The sequence below is a fragment of the Aotus nancymaae genome, unplaced genomic scaffold (assembly GCF_030222135.1).
Source record: "Aotus nancymaae isolate 86718 unplaced genomic scaffold, 86718_ANA_hifiasm-v0.15.2.pri h1tg000029l, whole genome shotgun sequence".
Classification (NCBI taxonomy): Eukaryota; Metazoa; Chordata; class Mammalia; order Primates; family Aotidae; genus Aotus; species Aotus nancymaae.
The window spans coordinates 78,087,022-78,104,449 of NW_026988442.1; the positions used below are offsets into that span (position 1 = coordinate 78,087,022).

Below are 17,428 nucleotides of genomic sequence, written 5' to 3' on the forward strand. Positions count from 1 at the left end.
CACTTTTGTACACTTGGAAAAAACATACAGAGTTGGGCAAATGTTAAAAGGATATTGAGAGCCATATCATTATACTATTTGCTTTTTCAGAGAGAGAGAGTTTGGAAAATCTGGTGAGGTAGATTTTTCATCAACCCATGCAAAGTAATTTAATAATCTGGCCAAAAATTATCTTAAACTGATTTAGTCTTAGGAACTGTCTAAATCACTTCCTTACGATATCTTCTTTGGTTTTTACCACAATCCTGTGAGTCAGGTAGGGCAAATATTTACATTCACAGATAAGGAGAGAGCTTTAGACAGGTTAGCACGCTGCTCAAGATCTCAAACTAGAAAATTAAGGATCTGGGATCTGAACCCACATTTTTTTCGACAATATAAGTTAGTTCTAGTTATTAGTGGGAATTGAATTTCAGTTTACCGGCTCCATGTCCAGATGTTTTTCTATTCGTTGTCTTTCTATTTTCCCAGAGATTACAATGCTTACAAAGTAGCCCAGGATTGAATCCTGATTTGTTTCTAATAAGTGAACACAGAGAAAGGAGGATTCTAGATGAACTACAGACTGTGGTAAGGCATGGCCAGGGGAAGGAGCGTGGGTATGAGAGGGTGGTGGGGAGACCTTCACATTCAAATAGCTGCAAAAGCCATGCAGGTGATATAAATAATGGAAACCTGCCAGGAGTGAGAAAAAGAAAATCAGCTGCATGGTAAGGGAACTGCCGCTGGATTGCATTGTGGTAGCGATGGATGGCAGGGATTCGTGAGTGTGGGCGAACTGGAGAGCGTGTCCTGTTAAATACCTGAAGGATGTAGCTGTTGCTTGGCACCAGCAACTGTTGCAGAAAAGAAATTGACTCCGTGTTTTACTTTTTTCAGTTACTCAAAAGAAAGCTGAAAATTTTGACTTTTAGGCAAAATCTCTCCATTTTAAATGCTAATATTAATTTTTTTAAAAGCATTTCATAAGCTGACCAAAATATATCTGATGGCCAACAAAGCCTCTCGAGTTGGTGGTTTGTGATTTCTGGGCATATTCTAACTAAGAGTTTTCTAGGTTCCTAGCTGATCAAATTTGATTTCTGCTTCCTTGATGTCTTAGTTGCTCCACAGGGATCCCTGACATTTGTCCTTATGCATTCAGGAAAACATCTCTCTTTCATCTTCTTCACACCCACCTACACCTACCACTCTCATCAATCCTTGTTATTTCTCACACTTGTTCTAAGAGACTGTGCCCAAGAGGCTATCCCCAAGTGCACCCCCAGAACAGTCTGGGTAAACACTGCTGGTCATGAGTGTTTAGGAATGGCCCCCAGGGCTCAGAAAAGATGTCTTTTAATTAAGCTACACTTCTGACTTTAATTATTGTCTAGACTAGGATTTTTTTTTCAAGCCTGTAAATATATGTGTGGGAACCAGGTGATACAAATCATTCGCTTTTCGTCACTTAGAAGGAATCCAACCAAAAGGAAAGTGCCAGGAAAGTTCAAAAGGCGTATGAGCAAAGGTACCAGTTTCCATGTTAAATCTGCAAACTAAACACTTGACTGCTGCCTTGAGCTGAAATAGACAGAGGCATATTCCATCCTAGTTTCACAAGGAGGCTCACAACAAAGGGAACTTGCGCATCAAGCTGACTAACACAACATTTCATCCAGTGAATGTTCTGCTACATCTTTGGAGGAGTCTGACTTTGGAGGTAGTTCTCCTCATAATCCCTCTTTGGGCAAACATCATATTTAAGTATGCAATGTTTTCCTATTTATAAAGTGTTTTTAATCATGATTCTCTGTTGAAAATTTGGAAAATGCCACAAAGTATATGAAAGAGGGTTTTTTAAAATTACATGCAATCCCATCACCCAGAGACAGTTTTGTAATGTTGGTGTATATTATTCTAACCTTTTTGCTGTGTTTTCATGAAAAACAGATCAGCAAATGCACACACACACACACACACACACAATAAAGAAAACATACTCTTGGCTTTATATAAAAATTTGAGTATCGATAATTACACTTTGTGATAAATTCAGTCTACATGAATAAGCAATAGGAAAAAAACACAGTGTGTGGTAGGACCACAGGAAAGTCAGAGTCTAACAGTTAAGAAAGAGAGTGAGCAGCATTTGAGGTGCATTTTGACTGAAGGGATAAAGGCCAGGCAGGGCAGAACCATTTTGGCCTTTGGAATACAGTGATGACAGGTGAGAATACAGGTAAGACACATGTGGATGCAATTTACAGCTTCTATGAGAAATAGAGAGGATTCTTACAAAAGAATGTGTTAGTCCAATTGCTTTGGGTAGGAGGAATCCAGCTTGAGCCTCCTTCCCCTGTCATGCTATCTCCAGCACTTTCTGCCTCAATCCATCATTATCAATAAAACAAAGAAATCTAAAATATTTTGAGTATTTACTACATGAAAAGCCTTATATATGTACATATACAATATGTATTTTAAAATATGTTTTAAAACATATGTATGCAATGGTTTGAAGCATATATTTTATACATGTTCACCATTATGTATACACTCTCATTTAAATTTTTAATAACTTTATTGAAGTATCATTCACATACCACTTAAAGGATATAATGCAGTGGTTTTCGGTATATTCACAGAGTTTGGCAAACATCAGCACTATACAATTTTGTGACCTTTTTATCACTCCTTGTACACATTAGTAGTCACTTTCATTCTCCCTAAAACCCCAGTATATTCTGAATACTAGGCCCTTTTCAGATATATGATTTAAAAATGTGTTCTCCCATTCTGTAGCTTTTCTTTTTATTTTAAAATGCAAGGTCATTAAGAGATACTCCCATGTTTCTTCTGGAAGTTTTATAGTTTTAACTTTTATTGTTACATCTGCCATCCATTTTGAGGTCATTTCTGTAGAGGGTATGAGGTGGGTAGTGGTTCAGCTTTATTTTTTGCATGTGGATATCCAGTTGTTTCGGCACCATTTGTTGGAAAGACCATTATTTCTCAATATATCTCAATTAGTTTTTATCAAGAGTCTGATGAGTGAGGAATTATTATCCCTGTTTGCAAATGAGGAAACGGAGGCTCAGGGAGGTTTAGTGACTAGCCTTAGGTCCTGAAGAATTCCAACAGAAGAAGTAGAATTTAATTTTTAATAACAAAATGAACATCTACCATATGCCAGATCATGGTAAAAAGAAACACAAAAAGGATATTCCTTATCTGATGCCTTTAAATTTTTAACAATTAAATATGCCCATCCTGAGGAGCTGTCAGTGTCAAGAGAATAATAAGCATAGTTCTTACTTTTTAAAAGCTCATAATAACAGAGTAGAAACCAAGGAGTTTCCTACAAGCAGATGGCCTAAAAAATCATTATTTTGGGTTGAAAGTCAGCAGAAACCAGCTTAAGAAGCCACAGTCTAGGACTTAGAATCAGCAGGAGATTGGGGAACCAGCAAACAGACCGGAGCCAAATCAAGCCCAGGAGCTCAGAAGCAGGAAGCACAGGCATTATCTCTGGACAAAGGCAGTAAGGCCAGGGCATCACGGTGGTTGAGAATCCTGCTGTAGACACTGTGAGTGAGCCTGACTGTCCCTGAGCCTTTGCATTCAAAGGTCCCAATACAGAAACAGATGGGGGTGTTTGACTGGCCAAGCCTGAGTCGTGTGCCCACTTCCCGTATCACACACAAATACCAGGGGTGATAGATGCTGGAAATGCCCACTCCCAGGACAGCAGGGGAGCCAGTCTGTCCACCCTGATATTCAACTTGCTTTCTTTATATGGATGAGTCAGAGCCAAATTGCCTTCATTTTATTTTTTGTCTTCTCAATATTTCACATGACCTGTTTTCCTAATGAGATTATGATCTCCATGTAGTCAAGAACCATATTTTACACACCACTACTTTGCAGCTGCCATTGCACCTTAAATACAGGCTTACAGGATGTATTTTCAAATTGCCGATGATTGCCTGGGATACCTCAGGGGCCACAATCGACCCTGCATTACCCACATGTGAGTTCTCCCCACTCCATTTCTAACCTTATGTAGGGGTTTCCTTCCCATTGGTTGGGCATGCCCGGGGTGTGTTCACACACTTCAAGGTTAGCCTAAATGAAACAAGGGGGCGGGGGTGGTTGGGGCTGGTTTGGAAGGATGAACTCTGTTAGTGGAGGGCAGTGAGCCGAGTCATAGCTTTAGCCTTGCCCATACATTCCTATGAATATTGCCTTTATCTCGAACTCTTCAACTCTTTAAGGTAGTTCTTTTCAGGGCTTGTTTTATCCATCAAAATCCTGTGGAGTTTTGGGTTCTTTCCCTTGTTTACTATCAGAGTTTAGAGATGGTTGTCTTTTCTGCTTTACTAACCCCCAGGGGGATGAATGGAATCCCCCAAATAGCTGAGCTCTGACTCAGAGCTTTTGAGAACCTTCTCCCTCAGCCTTTCCTAGCCCCCTCCACTGCTTCCCACAGTTTGCGATGCCCGTAGGTCCTGTGATTCCCTCACAATAAAAGAATCTGAGAATGCCTTGCAAAGTTAACTTCAAGTTCTTATTTTAATCACATACATTTAAGGTAAAGGCTGCTAGACATCATGAAAAGAGTTAATTTGTTGTGTCTTGGTCTGCTAGCTCTTCTTGTTCTTCAGACTGTTGGCTGTAATGTCTCTGACTTTTCTGTGAAAGTAGATGTCCACCATTAGTCTTCGGAAATTACATGTAGTTTTCCTAAGGAACAGAAGGAGAGCCGGCCATGGTCAGTGAGGATGAATAAGCGTGGTTTTTATTTAGTAAAGTATTTACAAAGGCTGCGTGCTAAAAGGATATTTTCATCTTGGACAGTAAACGTTACCTCTGAGTTAGTGGGAAAAAAAAAAGAGTTTCATTGGTTTGGACACTTCTTCTTCCTCTTCAACACACATGTGCAAGCCTTGACCAGCACCTGCACTGCCAGCTTCGTTCCTAGTTACTGAGGGGCGTGGGCAAGGTGGGTGAGCAGAAGAGGACTGGGGCACACAATAAGGTGTGTTGTGTTGATTTCCAGGGCAATAGAATTGTTTTGTGATGGTGGCATTGGGAGAACTGGGTGGAGAAAACATCCCTTCTTTATTAGGGTTTGAATCTAAGAAATAAAAGACATCTCCAATTGTGAAGTTTGGAGATTATTATTCTAAGTGAAGTAACTCAGGAATGGAAAAACCAAACATCATATGTTCTCGCTGATATGTGGGAGCTAAGCTATGAGTATTCAAAGGTGTAAGAATGATACAGTGGACTTTGGGGTCTCGGGGATGTGTGAGAGGGGGGCAAGGGATTAAAAGACTACAAATATGCTGCAGTGTATACTGCTTGGGTGATATGTGCACCAAAACCTCACAAATCATCACCACTAGAGAACTTACTCATGTAGCCAAATACCACCTGTACCCCAATAACTTATGGAAAAATAAAAAATAATAACGAAATGAAATCCTCTCTGTTTATAAAGTCCCAACTGATAGAGAGAATCCCACACTTGGTGCATTTATTTTAGTTTGAAATTAGATTGTTGGCTGCTAATAATCCTTTACTCCATGAAGACAAGAGCCTTTCAAATGCCATCTCTGCCTGCAAAGAGAGAAAGCTCTGAAGCAGGGGAGTGGTGTGTGGGGGCAGGAGGAGAGGGGATAAGAGTTTATCTTCATTGTTCCCCCATGACCACTTTAGGCTTCTTTCTTCTTGCCTGGAAGTCACTGTCCAGCCCCCATGCACTAGGAAAGTGTCTCCTGTCCCATTTTTCAGATCTGCTGTATTACCAGGTGTCAGACACTGTTGTAATAGCAAACCATAATAATAGCTACTGTGTTAGTGCTTGCCATTACCATGTGCCAGGTACTTTGTATTTTTTGCCTAATTTTCTCCTCAAAAGATGGTTTTTTGTTTTCTTTGTTTTTGTTTTTTTCGGCAGATGAGGCATTTGAGGCTCTGAGAGGTTGAGAAATTTGAGAGGTTGAATCACGTGCCCAAGGTCAAAGAGCTTGGTGGTAGAGTCAGGAGCTGAACTCAGGTCTGTTCAACTATAGAATCTACAGCAGCATTTCATCCATTAACTTTTAATGTGCTCTCTTTTCCTTCTTTTAAGGTATATGTTGTGTGTTTGAACAAGGGGAGGGAGATACATTAAAACATTTGAAAATGCGTAAGAAGAAATATGTAACAGCAAATCTGACACAGTGGAAGAAAGCTAGCAATTGAGGGGTCCCTGGGAATGACATAATCTCAGAGCCTAGGTTATTACTTTTGGCTGCTGAATTCTGTCTGCTGTGGCACCATCCCTCTGGCCTTGAGTGCACAGGCAGAGCCTCTCCAAGCTATTTTGGCTCCAGGTACCTTCAGACCTCCATCTGCTCAGCTGCCCATTAGAACTATAATATGTGCCTCATAAATGGAGTCTTTGAAATTCTTCTGCCAACATCTATTGCTACTAAGTTTTAGCAGCTGCTTTTAATTTTGGTAGCACAATCCTCCCTGTTGGAACCACTGGTTGCATTGCCTATTATCTAAAAGAAGACATTTAAGGCCTCTCCTCATACCCTTTGAGGTCAGATTTCTCCCTGGAATCTGAAGGAAGGGCAAGGTAGGGTTCCATACCCTAAAAACGTTGATTGATGGGATGCCCCACTAAAGCCAGCTCCTGAATCTATTGCAGACCTGCCCTGGATCTCAGTGGGTGTCTAAGATAAAGCTGATGGAGAACGCTCAGTAATAGGGTAGAAAGTTCAATCTCTCTTAAGTATATATGAGGCTCTTGACATCCTGTGTCACTCCCTGGTCCTAGTCTAGTGTTTCATTCTAACTTAAAACCATATCAGAAAAGAGAAACTAAACCAGAAATAAATTCTCAATATGGGCCTTGAGGCTTATGTTGATTTAATATAATTTCATCTCTAGGAAAAATGTCTGTTCTGGCCTTACTTGGTTGACTACACTAGCATGTGTGTAGTGTTTGTGTGGAGACTGGGAAGACTAGGAGAAGTAAATAATTTCACAGCAGGGTGTAATCACTCAAAATATTGAGGAAGGTGCTGCATTTGGGAGACTATTTCTTCTTAAAATTACCATGATGTCACTAGCTATGGAAGTAAATAATTTCCTCATTTCACAATGTGGGAGTTGAACCCAAGGAAAGAACCAAATGATTGAGTGAAGGGTGCTCTGTGTCTGCCTGAAGTTGAAGCTCTCAGCCAAAGGCAGCTTTGATTGAATTCAAGTGGTTAACTCAGTTGAATTGCTAAGCCTCCTGCTTCTGCTGTCAGTCATATGAGTTTCCCCCAGTCCCCAGTTGAAGGTTATGGCACCTTTAGATTATCCCAAAACAGCCAAATTAGGAAGCTCTTTGATGGTAAAGAAGATGGGAATATGACACATGGTTCCTTCACCAATTGTGCTTGTCAAACTACCCCTCATGGCTATTACCCATCATGGGGCAGTCAATCACTCATTCAAAAACTGTTAAGTACCAGTCACGTAGCTAGTATTGCACTAGGCGCTGAATGGTTTTGCAAATATGCCATTGTCATTTCTCCCCCAAAACTTACAATCCAGTGGACCATTAGGAAAAGATAAGACATGAGCCACATAGCCTAGAATCTAAGGAAAGGTTGCTTTTCAGGGAGAGTCAAAGGATGGATGTGGAGCCTTTGGTACAAAAGCAGAAACTCATTGCTCCTGATCCAGGCCTGGGAAAAGGTTGGGAATAAGAACTTCTCTTTATGTCATCTTGATAATCCTTAGTCTACAGATTTAAGGAAATTATTGAACTTGCATATGATATAGTAACAATGATGTTGGACCCCCAAACCAGAGAACTTTAGGTCTAGTCACTCCCTGAAACACCTCACCCCACCAGTATTTCACCATCAACAAATTCTCAAAAATAATTCTGGGTCTTAATAATTTGATCAGTAAAAAAAATAATAATACCGTGTACTTCCCTGGAGGTGGACAGCTGGATTACCCGATCTCCTGAATTTTCTGTCAGCTTTCGAATCTGTAGTCTTTTGATTTTTGTTTTTCTCCTTAGACAAAAGCAACAGAAAGTCTAATTTCTGCAGAATCATTTTATATGCTGAATTAAGCACAGGTGCCGCCCCTGAACATTTGAGCAAAAGCTTACAGATCTCTAGGATCTGTTCCTAGAGGTTGCTGAGTTCACTTGAAGTAAGTGTTTAAAATGCTTTGTAGCTTTAAGAGAAAGATTATTTGCAGAAATTTCTGCACTCTCTTTGACCATCTGAATTTACTGATGAATTAAGGGAGATTTGTAATAGGGCCATCTTGAAAGGACATTTGAGGTGGGTTTGGTAAGATGAGCTAGATTCATGTTTATTTTTGAAAATCTCTGGTTTCTTTTGTAAAAGGAATGATGAGTTAACAAGTATCTGCTGAGTGCCCACTAAGTTTAGAGAAGGAAGCTAGGCTTCATCCCAGAGAAGTAAAGGAGTAGAAATATTCTTTTTTTTTTTTGAAGAAACTTCCCATTTATTTGAAATGAGGCATGCGTCTGAGAACAATTATAGAGCAACTTGGCAATATGTTCTTTTAATATGCTTTGAATTGAAGGCATGTGTTCCAATTGTTGGCAGAGTAAAGGAGAGAATAGAGAAGGGAAGATTAAGTGGAGTTTTGACTCTTGAAGAAGCTGATAAAATGCTTTCTTAACGCAGCTCCTACTACTCAAATCCACTTAAAAGCCTTAAAACTAGATTTGGATGCACAAGTTGCAGGCAGATATTCAGGCCAAGTCATGGACTAATCCCTAAAATGGGGAACATTGGGTACCTAAGAGCAAGAGAGAAGTGAGGAAATTTCTCCTGGCCAAGCCTGATGTGAATGAAGTACTTTTGAAACTCATTAATTTTGTGTTCATCTGTGTCATTTCCCTACTATTGATTAGGAGACTGAGGTTCAGAGAGGTAAGGTAAAATTTGAGGTTGAACTTGTCTATCGGTCTACCTGGATAGAGCAATGTCAGTTTGCATGCTGACAAATGACACAAAAAGAATGGAGTGGAGATCATCAGTTCATCTTTATGCAGTCAGCTAAACTCAATGATATGATAATAATTGGCTGAGGTTGCTAGCTACTCCAGCTGTACTGGAAGCAACAGAAATTTAGACAGGCAATGGATTCCAAGCCTGAGAGATGACCTGTCTGTGCTTCTTATTCCCCCAGTAGTTTTTGTAAAGTTCTTTGGCCAGAGAGAAACTACAGAGCAGCTTGAAAGCTATATAAAGCAAAAGTGTAATGGTGTTGGCAGTGTTCTGAAAGCAGCTACCAAGAATGCATACTACAGGGAGGAATGAAGAACCAATTTCTGGCTGAAACCCATTTTGAATGGAAAAGCTTTTAATGGATGAATTCTCCATCAATACGTTGCTGCTTTCCATTTAATTGTCATGGTCCACTATTTTATTTGCATCTTCCTGCATTTATGTACGTGACTACATTGGGAGGCAGTGGAAAATGGTTTATGGGAACTCTGTGTTCTTTCTTAAGGAATAAATAACTATCTGACTGCACACACTCTACACCCTCCTTCCCTTGCCTTGGGACTATCGCTTGCTATATTTAATATGTAACACATACTTTTTCTCTATTAAATTTTGAGAACTTGATATTCCCGATTCTGCCTTTCCTGATTAGGAATTACATGAGTGAATCTCCATCTTTGCATTTTAGTTTGTGACTATAAGAACCAAACTTTATGTACTTCTCAGGTAGCTTCAACAGTTTTTGTGTGAGTTGTTCAGCCGTTTTTGAGTAGTCTTGAGGACTTGTGAGATCAAGAAACTGTTTTCTTCAGGCCATGCTCTCCCACTCAGATTTCTCGTTCTCCTAATTCTGATGTCTCCAATAGCTTCTTCTGCCTGTGGGCCATGAACTTTTAAGAGTGGGAGGGAGATGCAAAGTTATTTTGAAGAGCATGTAAATTCATAGAGACCCCAACCATTGAAAGGATAATACGTTCTAGTCATATGTGTACTACTACTTTTCAAAAGAATATAGATGTATAGTGTGTATACATTTATTGGTGTGAGTGTATAAAGTGAATTAATGAGTTATGATGGCCTTTTAAAGTGTTATTAAATTTATAGTAGGTTTTAATCACTATCTATTTTCTAAATCAGCAAGTTGTAAAAGCCCAAAATTATCACATGAACGGTTGTGAAAGTTTTGAGGTTAATTTTAAAAAGAGGCTTAATAACCAAAAGGGAATGGCTTTATGTTCTACCGTAATCCAAAACTGTTTAGAGTACTTACACCATTCGCCACCTGAAGTGTGAATGGACCAAATATAATTGATTTATCTTCCTTCACCTTCCAAAACAAGTAAAAGTTTGAAAATGTTGATTTTTCCCAATATTTATATATCACCTTTTTTCTTTTTATCTCATTGTATCTATTAGAAATGTTTTCTTAATATACCCTTGCATTGTTCTTGATGCAAAAATAAATGATACTCATGTTATATTATTTACTGTGTTTGGTTATTGGTTTTAGATGGAACTTGTTTACCATATTATGGAAGCACTGTTTTATTTCTGATTCACTTTGAACTAGCAGAAACCATGAGTAGATGTTGAATTTCACAAATATCTTTTTAGTATTTATATAGATATATATGAACCATGTACTTGACCAAGTGTTGTAATAAATTTAATCATAGCAAAATATTCATGTTTTTTATTCTTTCTTCCCATTTAAACTGCAGCACTTGATTGGTTATTCTTTTATTTAAGAATTCATGAGTGAGTTTGGCTTTTCTTTTTTATTAGTTGCTAGTTCATCAAGTTTTGCTGTCAGGTTTATGCCAGCTTCACAAAATTAATTTGAAAGACTTGCATCTTTTTCCGTTTTGGAAACTTAATATAGACGAGCAGTGAAGCAAAGTGGTTGAGCTCCTGGCTTTGGGGACATAATTTCAGATTTCAGTTTGAACCCTGGCTATGTATCAGATATTATTTATTATTTATACATGCCTGTATACCTATACACATACACGTAGACACACACACACACATACACACACACGGCAACCTATATAATCAATCTTTATTATTTAGATATAATTTCTCTTTCCCTCCCTACCTCTCTTCCATCCTTCTTTCCTTCCTTCCTCCCTCTCCTTTCTTTTTCTTTCTTCCTCTTTCTTTCTTTTTCTTTCCTCCTTCCTTCCTTCCTTTCTTCTATCCTTTATTTCTTTCTCTTTCTTTCTTTCTTTCCTCCTTTCCTCCCTTCCTTCCTTCCTTCCCTTCCTCCCTCCCTCCTTTCTTCCTTTCCTTCCTTCCTTCTTCCTTCCTTCCTTCCCTTCCTCCCTCCCTCCTTTCTTCCCTTCCTTCCTTCTTCCTTTCTTCCTCCCTCCCTCCCTCCCTCCCTCCCTCCTTCCTTCCTTCCTTCCTTTTTTTTCTTTCCCTTAAGAAGCAAAAGAAGTGTGGTAAAACTTCTTCATTGTTCTCTTATAATGATTCTGAAAATTTATCTTTGCATTTCTAATATTTTCTTTTATATGCTTTTTGCTATGTTATCTAAAGCATAATATCAGTGATTATTGTAGCTTGTAACTTTTACTACTACTAATGCGAATACTAAAAGCAACCAACAGTTCATGGGCCAGTGTCATACGTCAGGTCTTCAAGTAGGTATTTTTGATAATTTTTTTTTATTTAATACTTACAACAACCCTATAAGATAGGCATATTTATCACTTTCAATGAGGATTCTGGTGACTTGCATACTTCATTAAAAAAACACAAATAAAACAATTTTTTTTGTTTTAGATAATGCATCTCGATTTTAGCACTGCTTCATTAATATTGATATTGTTGACTCTTGCTTCCTTTTTGGTTGCTTATGCCTTGCACAACTGCGTCTATCTTTTAATATTTAAATTTTATATCACTTAGCATGGTGTTGGTATATAGTAGGTATGCTACAAAAATGTTTGTGGAATGGACAGGTCTTTTGGAGTCACTTTTAACAAATGTATATCCCTTTTATAAGGCATATAATTGAATTTTGTTTATAATCCAATGTGAGATGGTTGCCAGAGGAGTTTAACGTATTTACAATTATTGTGTTAATGACATGTTGATTTACTTCTGACATTTAGCATTTTGTATTCTTTTTAGCTTTGCTTTAATTTTCCTTTGCTTTTACTGTTGCCATATGAACTGTGAATTCTTTGATTAAATATACATACAAATTGGCTTGGAAAGTGTACATCTTGTTTTAATTTCCACTTTTGATTGACATCTGGCTTGTCCTACAGCTGAGTGCATTCATACTGCTGGCAGGATAATTGGAGTTCCCATCGCAGCTGCTGCTCCTCGAGCTTTTATATTTATGTGCCAGCCTACAGCAAATTATATTCGTGGTCATAGTTTTCTCATTTTTTTTTGTGATCTCATTTGAAATAATTTATTCTTTTGAAAGTGAAACATATTTGTGATATTGTGCAGTCTTCTTTAGTTATTAGTCTCGTCCTAGTCATATGAGAAATGTTGAATGATAGAACATGTATTGATTGCCTGCTATGTATGCTCTGCTGAACTATGCAAGTTTGGAGGAGAAAAAAGAATATAAAGTAGTATCTTGTTGTGTTTTCAAGGGACTTGAAGTATAATTGGCAGAGGGACTAGATGTGCATCCATAAAATGTTAAATAACCCAAAAATTAAAATATAAAGAATATTACCTGGCACTGTTTATAAATAAATGTCAAGGAAGAAACATGTAAAAAGTGCCATAAATTCAGAAGCCAGGAAAAATATTTAGAGTTGAAATGTTCTGAAGTATTTACAGAGGAAGAAGGAACCCATCCCAAGATGGGTGAACAGTGTGGACAAAGATTCAGACCTGGGCATGTGGGTGGCATGTTGATGAGATGACAGGCAAAAATGATTTCATGGAATCATTTCAGAGGTTTCATGGAATTGGAAATGATTATGGAAGCTAAGTCCCAAGATCTCTGGTCAGTAAGTTGGTGAACTTGAAGAACTGATAGTTTAGTTCCAGTCTGAGTCTAAAGGTTGGGAAAGACTGATGTCCCAGCTGGGAGACACTCGGGCAGATAGAGAGAATTTTCTCCCAAAGTAACATTTTGTTCTATTCAGATCTTCAATAGGTTGGATGAGGCACACTTGTTAATGAGGGCAATCTGCTTTACTTAACCTACCAATTCAAATGTTAATCCCATCCAGGAACATTCTCACAGAAACACCCAGAATAATGTTTGACTAAATATCTGGGTGCCTCATGGCCCTGTCAATGTGATATATAAAATTAACCATCACAGTACTTAGAGAGCATTCGGAGGGCACTTAGCCAAACTGTAGGGGCAGGGGCATGTCCGTAAAGGCTTTCATGTGGAACTAACGCCAGAGTTGAGACCTAAGAGACAAGTTGGAGTTCAAGAGGTAAAGGTTTCGGGCAGGGTGGGGGAGTTGGGAAGAAGTGTTTTCTAGGTAGAGGAAGCCAACGGTATGAATGCTTACAGGTGAGAGAGTACTTGGAACTTTCAAGAACGGCACGTGATTCACTGTGGCTGGCATACAGAATGTGAGCAGGAGAATTGGGAGAAGAGGATGAAGTTAGAAAGACTGGTTCAGGACAGGAGGGTTTTGGGTACCACAGGGAGGCGTTTTGCTGAAGGAACCTGAAAATGATTTACAATATGATAGTGGAGTTGAGTGAAAATGGATTGTACTTAGGATGATTGGAGGTAGGGAGATTGATTGGACTAATTTAGATTAAATATCTCAAGGAGCTGAACAGAGGCAGTGGCAATGGGATATATTTGAGAACAATTAAGGCATTAGAAGCTTTAGCCTGGAAGTCAAATAGATGAAGGGGCTAGGAGGAGGGAACTCACAGATGATTCTTGGGATCCTGGCTTGGAGAAGTGGCTGAAATTAGCTTATTGCAATAGGAAACAAAGGAGGAAGAGAAGGTTTGCTGGCCAGAGAAGTTTTGTGGCATGAACTGTGATAATTTCAGGTATTTAATATAAACATAGCTTAAAAGTTGTCCCTTTCTTCATGGCATTTTCCTACTGAGTTTAGAGTAAGGGAGACTTACATGTTGGTGACATTTCTTTCAGATTTTCATGGCTGTATAACATTGGTAAAATTACTAGGTAAATAAAATACGTATAAATGTACAGACTTGTTGATGAAACAAACTGGCCCATAAATGGCCAAACAATTAACAATGATAAAGTTTGTTTCAGTAACAAAGCCTCCCAAAGAGAGGGTGATTTGGATGCCTTTCAACAAAATAAATTCCTTTCTTCTCAGATGACATGTAAACTGATGTCATTTCTCATTCCATAAAGAAAAAAAAAAAAAGAAAGATGAAACTTGCTATGGTCTACACTATTCCAATGATGGCATTCTTCCTCAAAGTAATCTAAAAAAAGATATTGTGAGCAAACTTGTATTTCCTCTGCCAGAAGTGCATGCCTGGCCGTAATGCAAGCCTTTCATATTTAGCTCTTTAGATAATGGTTTTTCCATGAACTTTCATAGCATTTATTTACTGCTATAAATGATTGAACCAACTGCTGTTGGAAGCCAGGAATCTAGTTCCTCTGCAGTTGGATTTCTCCCTACATTATCTCAACTTTATAAAGGTTGTACCGAAAGTAGTGTTTCCTGTCAATATTTCAAGGGGGCAGAGCATGTCAGTTTTGAATGTTTACAGTTCTGCCTGCTTGCAAAACATGTTAGCCTCACTCTAGGAAGACCATGCTTTAGTTATAAATATTTTAATTCTCCAGCCTCAGTTTTTTAGGGTGTATCAACCACATTTTCCTTCCCCTCCCATCTGGCTGACTGATTCATACTCTTCTGTGAATTGTTGCAGCAGAAAAACAGAGAGAGATTGCCAAGTTCTGAAGACAAGGCTTTCTATATGTTCATCTGGGTAAAATGGTAAAAATATAACTTGGGCTGACTTACTAATAAAGGTTTAACCAGGTGCTATGGTTTGGATGTTATTTGTCTCTGCAAAAACCCGTGTTGAAATTTGATCTCCAGTGTGCAGTATTGGGAGGTGGGGCCTACTGGGGGGTGCTTGTGTCATGGGGGTGGATGCCATATGAGATTAATGACATCCTGCAGTGGGTGAGTTTGAGCTCTTGTGGGAATAGATTTGTTCCCGCAAGAGAAAGTCGTTTAAAAGACTCTGGCTTCCTTAGTTTCTCTCTCTTGCTTCGTCTCTTGTCATGTGATCTCTTTGCACATAGCTACTTCCTTTCCATTTTCTGCCATGAGTTGAAGCAGCAAGAGGCCCTCAGTAGACACAGGTGCCCAGTCTTATACTATCCAGCCACTAGAATCATGAGCCAAATTAACCTCTTTTCTCAATTACCCAGCCTAAGGTATCCTTCTATAGCAACATGAAATCCACTAAGACACCAGGGTAGATAATATTGATCATTCAATGGAGAGAGGCACTTTGCTATAATGGGTGTTCCAGTTACACAACAGAGCCAATTGTGAGCCTGCCATGGATGAGTTTGAACTCCAGGTGGCTCTGCTAAGCAGAGCTCTGACATGAAGGCTTGCCGCTCCCTCTAGTACCTGCATGCTGAGGCATAGGGGTTCCCTTACGTTGAGCTGGTTAAACTGGATGAACCAGAGCCTCCCAGAACAGTCTCTCTGGGCCATGGCCTGAGGGTGGCTCCTGCCCTGGCAGGAAGCTGTGCCCACGTGCTTACCTTCATCAGCTCCCACTCTGTGGTGCCAGACACAGCCAGGCAGGAACAGGATATGGCTATGGACAGGAGAGTTGGTGCCTGACTCTGGGCCGCTCCAGAAATCCTATTTCCAAAATCTTTTCAGCTCTTAGCTGGCTTCCTACAGTGAGCAAGGATTTCAGCCCAACATTTAGGAACTTCACTCTTGGTGGCCAGAAAATACAGAACCAGATGCTGCTGAGGAAGAAGCCATTAGATGGTGGAGAAAGGTAAAAAGAATATATCTCTTAAAATAAAATTAGAATTGTTTATTTTCTCTCTAAAGTAATCTTCTCATTGCCTGAAGGAAGAATAAAGAACTTCAGTAAGACAGTAGGAGAAAACAACTCTACCATTTTACTATAAGAAAGCAGAGAAATGTCTTACTGCTAATCTTTGCTGCTCTTACAGCTAAAAACAAATTTCTGATGTCCATATGAACAGAGATGCGCGTAATAATGGAAGGTTTCCTGAATACCAGAGAACCTCCAAAGAGTTTCCATTTGACTTTGCAGTTTAATTGTCACTTAATCTACCTATAGCTGTGCATATTTGCTGAATGAAGATGAAGAGAGAAATTGAGTAAAATTCTTGTTTTAAAAAAGGCACAGGAAAAAGGGAGAGTTATTTGCATAAGGGGCAATAAGTGTTATGATAAATGTATGATATGGATTCTCAGGAAACGATCTGTCTTCACACCCCTAGAGCCTAGCATGGTGCTTGACTTGCAGCATCTGTTCATGTTTGTTGGAAGCTGTGCTTTGGCTTCAATCAAGGTGAGTTTGAGCCATTTAAGCACAGAAATTCTTTGAGATTTTCATTTATTCCATGTAGTCATTCATTCACAGGGCAAATATTTATCAAAAGATCTGCCGAATGAGACTAGAAGTGCACACGTTGAGTATCAATATGATTCTACCCTAAATTTTGACATTTTTGTCTGGGTAGCCAAAAAGTGGTTTATTTGCAAATGAAGCAATACTGTGTATAGGGGTTGTTTAAAATATATTGAAAAATGAGCAAAGAGAATAAATCATTTGTTTGTTGTACAGAAGTTTGGTTCATTATTTAAAAAGAGTCTGTTATAGTTCACTTCCCTAGGCCAGAGATGATTTTATTTAGACATCTCAGTCCCCTAGAATTACTTTACATTGGTCTAGAGATTATCTGCCTGCCTTTGAATTCCACTCAGGTAACCTCCAAGGGGTCCTGCACCACTCTAACCTAAGATATTCCCTACTTATGTGAATTTTCTCTTTCACAAGATTGACTTGTGCTGACTCTGCTTCTTTACTTCATATCCATTCATTTAAAACACTTAGTAGGACAAAAAGTGTAAAGAATAATATAGTAAAGGCCCATGCACCACCACTCAGCTTGGCACATAAAACATTCCCAGTAAAATTGATGTTCCTGTGTATCCATCCCCAGTCGCATCTCACTTCTTCAGATACCCAATGATACAATCACTACCTTAAATTTGGATTTGATCATTATCATGTTCTTAAATTATTTATAGTGGGACTAAATATGTATGCAGGGCTAATCATTATGTCACATTGTTTTCTATATTTTTAAACAATTCTACAAGTGGTATTATATAGTATGTACTCTTCTGTAGCTTGGTATCTTGGTATTTTCATTCATAATTGTA

The 17,428-nt window shown here is 38.8% G+C and overlaps 1 protein-coding gene across 2 annotated transcripts in view; it reads left to right on the top strand.

Moving 5' to 3' along the window:
• Positions 1 to 17,428, top strand: part of NCKAP5 (NCK associated protein 5) — a 970,844-nt gene that overhangs the window by 12,898 nt on the left and 940,518 nt on the right. The window contains exon 1 of one of the 2 annotated variants that reach the window (XM_064382825.1): positions 499 to 570. The exons of the other annotated variant lie outside the window; for it this stretch is intronic. The gene's annotated coding sequence lies outside the window, so the exon portion shown is untranslated. Of the gene's footprint in view, positions 1 to 498; positions 571 to 17,428 lie in introns of those variants that run through there. 2 annotated transcript variants of the gene reach the window in all.